Source organism: Malania oleifera, chromosome 2 (genome assembly GCF_029873635.1).
Source record: "Malania oleifera isolate guangnan ecotype guangnan chromosome 2, ASM2987363v1, whole genome shotgun sequence".
Taxonomy (NCBI): domain Eukaryota; kingdom Viridiplantae; phylum Streptophyta; class Magnoliopsida; order Santalales; family Ximeniaceae; genus Malania; species Malania oleifera.
Genome location: NC_080418.1, coordinates 142,002,660 through 142,010,077, shown reverse-complemented (window position 1 = coordinate 142,010,077; position 7,418 = coordinate 142,002,660).

Genomic DNA, 7,418 nt, shown 5'->3' with positions numbered 1-7,418 from the left:
TCATATGACAAAGCATCACCAAGCTCCATTGCCTCATAACTGATCACATAAGAGGGGTATGAGACATATTTACTCAACATAGAAATGTGAAATACGTCATGGATTCTAGACAAAACCAGTGGTAACGCCAACCTATAGACAATTGGATTCACTCTTTCAGAAATCTCGAATGGTCCAATATATCTAGGGCTCAGCTTACCCTTCCTCCCAAATCTCATAACCCCTCTCATTGGTGCCACTTTTAGAAAAACATGATCCTTTGTGTCAAACTTTAACTCTCGTCGGCGAGTATTTGCATAGCTCTTCTGCCGACTCTATGCCATTCTGATCTTGTCTCTGATGAGCCTGACTTTATCTTGTGTCTGTTGTATCAGCTTTGGCCCCAATACTTGTCTTTCCTCAATCTTATCCCAGTACAACGAGGATCGACATCTCCTGCCATATAATGCCTCATTTGGTGCCATCCCAATGCTGGCCTGATAGATGTTATTATACGCAAATTCGACTAGTGGCATGAACTGTATCCAATTGCCCCCGAAGTCTAGCACACAAGCTTGTAGCATATATTCCAATATTTGTATTGTCCTCTCCATCGATTTGCCATCTGTCTGAGGATGAAATGCTGTGTTGAATGATAATTGAGAACCCATGGCTCCTTGTAAACTCCTTTAGAAACGAGATGTGAACCGTGGGTCTTGGTCCGATACAATGGACACTGACACGCCATGAAGTCTAATTATCTTTTGTATATACGACTTTGCAAGTTTTCTTATGGAGTAGTTAGCTCTGATAGGTAGGAAATGGGCAGTCTTCATCAACTGGTCTATGACTACCCATATAACATCCTATCTATGTAGTGCCGGCGGTAATCCTGTGACAAAATTCATTGTTATATCTTCCCATTTCCACTCAGGAATGTAGAGTGGCTGCAATAATCCCGCCGGTCTCTGATGCTCAGCTTTCACTTGCTAGCATGTCAAACACTAACTTAGAAACTCAGCGATCTTTTCCTTCATGCTGCTCCACCAAAATGATTCTTGAAGATTTCTATACATTTTAGTGCTACTAGGGTGTACAGTATACAGGGATTGATGCTTCCTCCAAAATAACTTTCTTAATCTCAGGGTCAGTAGGTACACACAGTTTGGTATGGAACCTCAAGGCTCCATCCTCTGAGATACTTAAATCTGCCTCCTTACCATCTTATACTTGATGTATAAGCTCTACTAACTTTGCATCACTCCTCTAAGCCGATTTAATCCTTTCCTGCAAGGTTGGCTGTATTACCAGATTGGCAATAAATGCTTGATGATCACCGTCTATGAGTTTCACCCCAAATCTTTCCAAATCCATCTGGATCGGATGCTGAATCATTCCTGCAAATACTGCTGCTCCCACTAATTTCTAGCTCAGTGCATCAACTACCACATTAGCCTTTCCAGGGTGGTAATTGATGGTGCAGTCGTAATCTTTAATCAGATCCAACCATCTTCTCTACCTCATGTTTAATTCTTTCTGCGTGAAGAAGTATCTTAAACTTTTATAATCAGTAAAAATCTCACACCTACCCCCATAGAGATAATGTCTCCAAATTTTCAGTGGGTAAACCACCGCTGCTAACTCCAAATCATGGGTAGGGTAATTCTTCTTATATTCTTTCAACTTTCAGGAGACATATGCTACCACTCTCCCCTGCTGCATCAGAACACATCCGAGCCATTTATGTAACATATCACTATAAATTATGAAACCCTCTTCTCCTGAAGGAATTGTCAACACCTGTGCAGTGATGAGTCGCTGCTTTAGCTCCTGAAAGCTCCATTCACATTCATCAGTCCACTCGAATTTCACACCTTTCCTGGTCAATTTAGTCAATAGACCTGATAGTTTAGAAAATCCCTCAACAAATCTATGGTAGTACCTAGCCAATCCCAAGAAATTTCTGATCTCCTGCACATTCCTCGGTCGTGCCCAATCCACTACTGCCTCAATCTTGCTCGGATCTACTGAAATACCACCCCTGGATACCATGTGTCCAAGGAAGGTAACTTGCTCCAGTTAGAATTCACACTTCTTGAATTTCGCATACAACTTTCCTTCTCTTAGCACCTGAATCACTATCCTTAGATGTTCCTCATACTCCTTTGGGCTCTTTGAATACACCAGCATGTTGCCGATAAACACCACTACAAACTGATCCAAATACCAATGGAAGACTTGGTTCATCAAATCCATAAATACTGCGGGAGAATTTGTTCGTCCAAATGACATAACCAAGAATTCGTAATGGCCATACCGAGTCTTGAATGCTGTTTTCAGAACATCCTCTACTCTGACCTTTACCTGATGATGCCTATACTGTAAATTTATCTTTAAGAAAATCTATGTCCCCAGTAGCTAGTCAAATAAATCATCGATGCGGGGAAGCGTGTACTTATTCTTGATAGTTACTTTATTAATTTCCTTGTAGTCGATGCATATTCTCATCGACCCATCTTTCTTTTTCACGAGCAAAATCGGTGCTCCCCAGGGTGACACACTGGGCCGAATAAACCCCTTATCCAATAGTTCCTGCAACCGTTCCTTCAATTCTTTCAATTCTGCTAGTGCCATTTTGTACGTCGCTTTAGAAATCAGAGCTGTCCCTGGAACTATATCCACAGTAAACTCTACCTCACGATTAGGGGGTAGTCCCGATAACTCCTTGGGAAAAACATCAGGAAAATCCCTCACTACCGGGATATCCTATAACCTCAACTCCCCTTATGATACTTCCTTCACATAAGCCAAATATCATTGACAGTATTCTAGCAACAATCTCTTCACTTGAATAGTGGATAACAACTGTGGTGGGGTGCGCACACATGACCCCACAAATCGGTACTCCTGTCCTCCTTGAGGTCTGAACACTACCTCTCTCTAATGGCAGTCAATACTAGCGTAGTGGGTAGCTAGCCAGTCCATCCCCAGAATCATTTCGAATCCATGCATATCCAACACCACCAGATTAGCTAATAAATACCTCCCTTGAATACCGAATGGACAGTTATCGAGTACCTTCTTACATATTTCCACAGCCCCTGACGGTGTAGCCACTGACAAACTAACATCCATCTGCTAAGTTTCTAACCCACACAACTTAACAAAGCCACTGACGGTGCAGCCACATACAAACTAACATTCATCTGCTGAGTTTCTAACCTATACAACTTAACAAATTCCACATTCACATTACAGTATTCACATTACAATATTCATATATCAGTATTCACATTTCACATTGCAGCATTCAAGTTGCAATATCCATATTTTCTTATTCACATTTCAGTGTTCATATTTCAACATTCTCATTACAGTATTCATATTGCAATATTCACATTTTCATATTCACATTTCATTACTTATATCTCATCTCATAATAGTATATATCACATTTCAATTTTCTCAACATTTTTTGTTTCTTTATCATCTTTTCAATATTCATTCCATTATCATAATAGTATATTTCACATTTCGCATATTTCAACATTTCTCAATAAAACATAATTCATCATTTCATAACTTTCAAAGACCAAAACTTCACTGGGTTTCTCTTACATTCTTTTCTTCCCAAAAACATTTCAATATATGTTTACTTCATATTCCCATAATTCATCATACAGTTCACACAACCCAGTTTCAAACATATTCTCAATATAACTCATATGCTACACAGTTTCGTTTGTTATTCATATCATAATGTATGCAGTTAAAAATATCATATAACCATTTTCACATATTCATTCAACCCATAATTTCTAAAATACTGTTATAGTTTATTCCCCTTACCTGACTTACTGAGAGGTCCACTAACACCCTAAACCCTACGCTCCATGACACTCACAGCTCAAAAGCTTGAAATTTACATTTCCCCAAATTAATCAACTCAACCTCCAGAATATTATCATTTAGTATTCCCTAGGTCCTAAATACTCCAATTTAATAATTAAAATTAATATTTAACACCCATGCCTCAATTTTGGAGTGGTGCCCCGGAACTCCAAATTGAATATATGCTCCAGTTAAGTTGCAGAGAATCTTCCCACAAACCTCATGGTATCTTCTGATCATCAATTCAAGCTAAGGCCGGAGTAGAATCATAGAGAGAAGGGAGGGAGAGCCATAGGTTTTAGAAAAAGAGAAAGAGAGAGAGAGAGAGAGAGAGGAGAGAGAGATAGAGAGAGAGAGAGAGAGAGAGAGAGAGATCGATAGAGAGAGAGAGAGAGGAGAGAGATAAAGAGGATTTGTTTAATTAAAACAATGAAACTCATAGGATCCCTTTTATTTCCACATTGTAGAGAAAACCGTCACCAATTTTCTCTTTAACTGGCCCAGTTTTTACCGTTTACCCACTTACCTGGCTGCAGTACGTGAAACCATATAACCGTCGATGATTTTCTTAATGCTCCACAAATCCATCGCCAATTTTCTATTCACCAACCCAAAAATCCTCCATTTCCAATTATTTTTATTATTATATTTTTTGGGTCCCTGCATAATATGAATTGCAAAATAAGTTGGTCAAAAGTGTTAGCCCAAGTGGCAACACAAAAGGAGGGGTAAATTAGATTAAGTAAAAATTAAATAGTTTGATATGAAATTTAAAGCCAATTAAACAAATCAAGTAACCAAACAAATATAAAGTTATTAAATTAAAGAGATTAGGGAAGAGAGCTGCAAATGCTTTATAATGGTTCGACTATCTCTGCCAACATATATCGTTCTCTCAAGGTCAACTACCTTGAGATTCCACTAATATATCTCCATACTTTAACGGCAGCAATATCGGCTTATGCCCCTTGTTTTATATGGAGACAAGGTAACTAAATACAACTTGTAGTTTAAAAGAGAAAATATCCTCATAAGTTGATATATAAATTGATGCACAACAAAACAACTCTTAAGAAATATGCAAGTGATGGCATAATAGTTTTGCATGTGATCTCTCAAAATGAGAAAGTCAAGGCACAAAGAGATTATATGTGTGTGTGTGTGTGTGCGAGAGAGAGAGAGAGAGAGAGAGAGAGAGAGAGAGAGAGAGAGAGAGAGAGAGAGAGAGAGAGAGAGAGAGAGAGAATTTAAGAACTTGAAAATTCATTATAGATATGTTCTCTAATGTTCCTTGGACTTAGAGGGCATCTTTAAAGAGTTTGGAATCAAACTGACCATTTTCTGCTTGTTGGAGTTAGTTATTTTTTTCATAGTGGTCGACCTGTGTCACAATATGGTTAACCAGGCATTAGATGTTAAAGAGAAAAACTGACCATTGTAGTCTCTAAAAAGTAAGACCAATCGACCGCATTCTTGGTTTGGTCGACCGGTCAAACTTTCTACCTAAACTAGTCAACCACCCCTCTTGACTGGTCGACTACCCCCAGTCGACCACTCTTACTAGTTGATGGCCTACCCTAGCAAGGTAGCTCAAAACAATCTTAATTTTGTTTCAAATTTTCAAAATAAGTGTTATTGTGTCTTGACTTTTATATTCTTAGAGATATACAAGTTATAAAACAATACAAATGAGGGAGAAACAAGTGAAATAAGACAAGAAATAACAACTTCAATTTTTCTCAATTATTTAACTCTAGTCACTTGTATATGTTGAAAAAAAAACTTATATACAAAACCAATAATATATAGTACGTAGTTTGCTATCATCAAAATTAGGTTAATGAAAAGTTAGGCTAACAAAAAGAATGTTCCGATGGTTCTCCCTTGACCAAGTCAATCAAAAACATTGGAATATAAGTAAGAAATGTTCATAATCTCTCATACATAATAGGACGTGCGACACTTCCCTTATTTTTATTTTGTAGTTGTTTGATTTCCACATAGGTATGAAGTGTGCCCAAATTGATTAATTAGTTAAAATGATGCTTATTATTATTTAAGCATAATAGATTATGTAAATGTTGCAACAATTGAATTTATTTCATCCATTATAGAGGACAACTATGTATAAATGACATTCTACTAATACTAAATAAACTAAGTAATACTAAATAATGATATACATACATACACACACTAATTAAACATTAATATTAATTAGAATATATTTATATAATATACTCTATAATAAAATTTATAATAAAAAAAATAATAAATTAATTAAATAGAGTGGTTTCTCCTATGTCATGTCAAATTTCTTCACATTTTAATCACATGACTTGTTGACTTATATGGATCGTGCATAGCTTAAATTTTTATATTGGCTTATAACCTTGCATTTTGTGACCGCTTTTGTTTATTAACTAACCCCAAGGTCATTAAAATTTGATATTTATTTTGATTTAATCATTAATATTAATAGATTTTCAAAATTAGAATCATAGCTTGAATCTAATTAAAAATCTCTTGCCATATAATTCAAATGATATCACCAAGCTATGAAATTTTAATAAAGAACCCACCAAAGCAATTCAATATGGTAGAAATTTATATATTGGTCAATGAAGCTATTAAAGTTGATTATGGATGTGTGATAACAACTGTCAAGCTTTTTTATTATAACCCTTTTCTTCAAAATATGTAAATAATCAAAAGTACTTGTTAATTTTGTTAAAATGCAAATTGAACGAGAAATTGACGAGTAATGCATATATTTAAAGTAGGGCAAGCAAAATAAAGAGGTGTTTTGAGTGTGTTGTGTAATTGTACAATACCTTTAAAATTAAAAGGAAAGCTCGATAAAGATGACTATAAAATTAATCATGCTATATGGATCAAAATATTGGGTGACTAAAAAATAACACATCCAAAAAGTAAAAGTTGTTGAGATGAGAATGTTAACATGGAGAAATAATATAAAGTTAGAAGATAAACTAAGGAATGGAAAATATTCATGATAGTTCGGGCATAACTCCTTATAAAATATGATAAAAGAGGAACAATTCAAATTATTAGGATGCTTACATCGCAGGCCAAATAGTGTGCTGGTGAGGAAAAGTGAGTTACCTAGTTACTATGAAGAGCAGCAGAAGCAGCAAATTAATAACAAGATTTTAATTTTACAAATTTTTATGATTTGATTTTTCTTAATTTTTAATAATATTAGAATAAATTTTCATTTTTAATAGGAGTTGACATAGCAAGAAAATATAGTGGAAAATGAATTTCCTTCTTATTTTCCTTTTCTTTCCTTTTCCAAGAGAAATCTTTGATTTAAATTGGTCATAAAAGTCGAGACAAGAATGTTAAAATGGATTAACGGTATAAAGTATTGGAATTGGTGTATTCCTAATGTTAGCTTTATCGTGATCCCAAGAGGGGGTGGGGTGAATTGGTATTTTTTAAATTTATCTCTTAGGTATTCCTCTTAACAACAGTATGTTCACAAGCCTATGGTCAATCTAGTGCAAGTAATATAAATATATCAA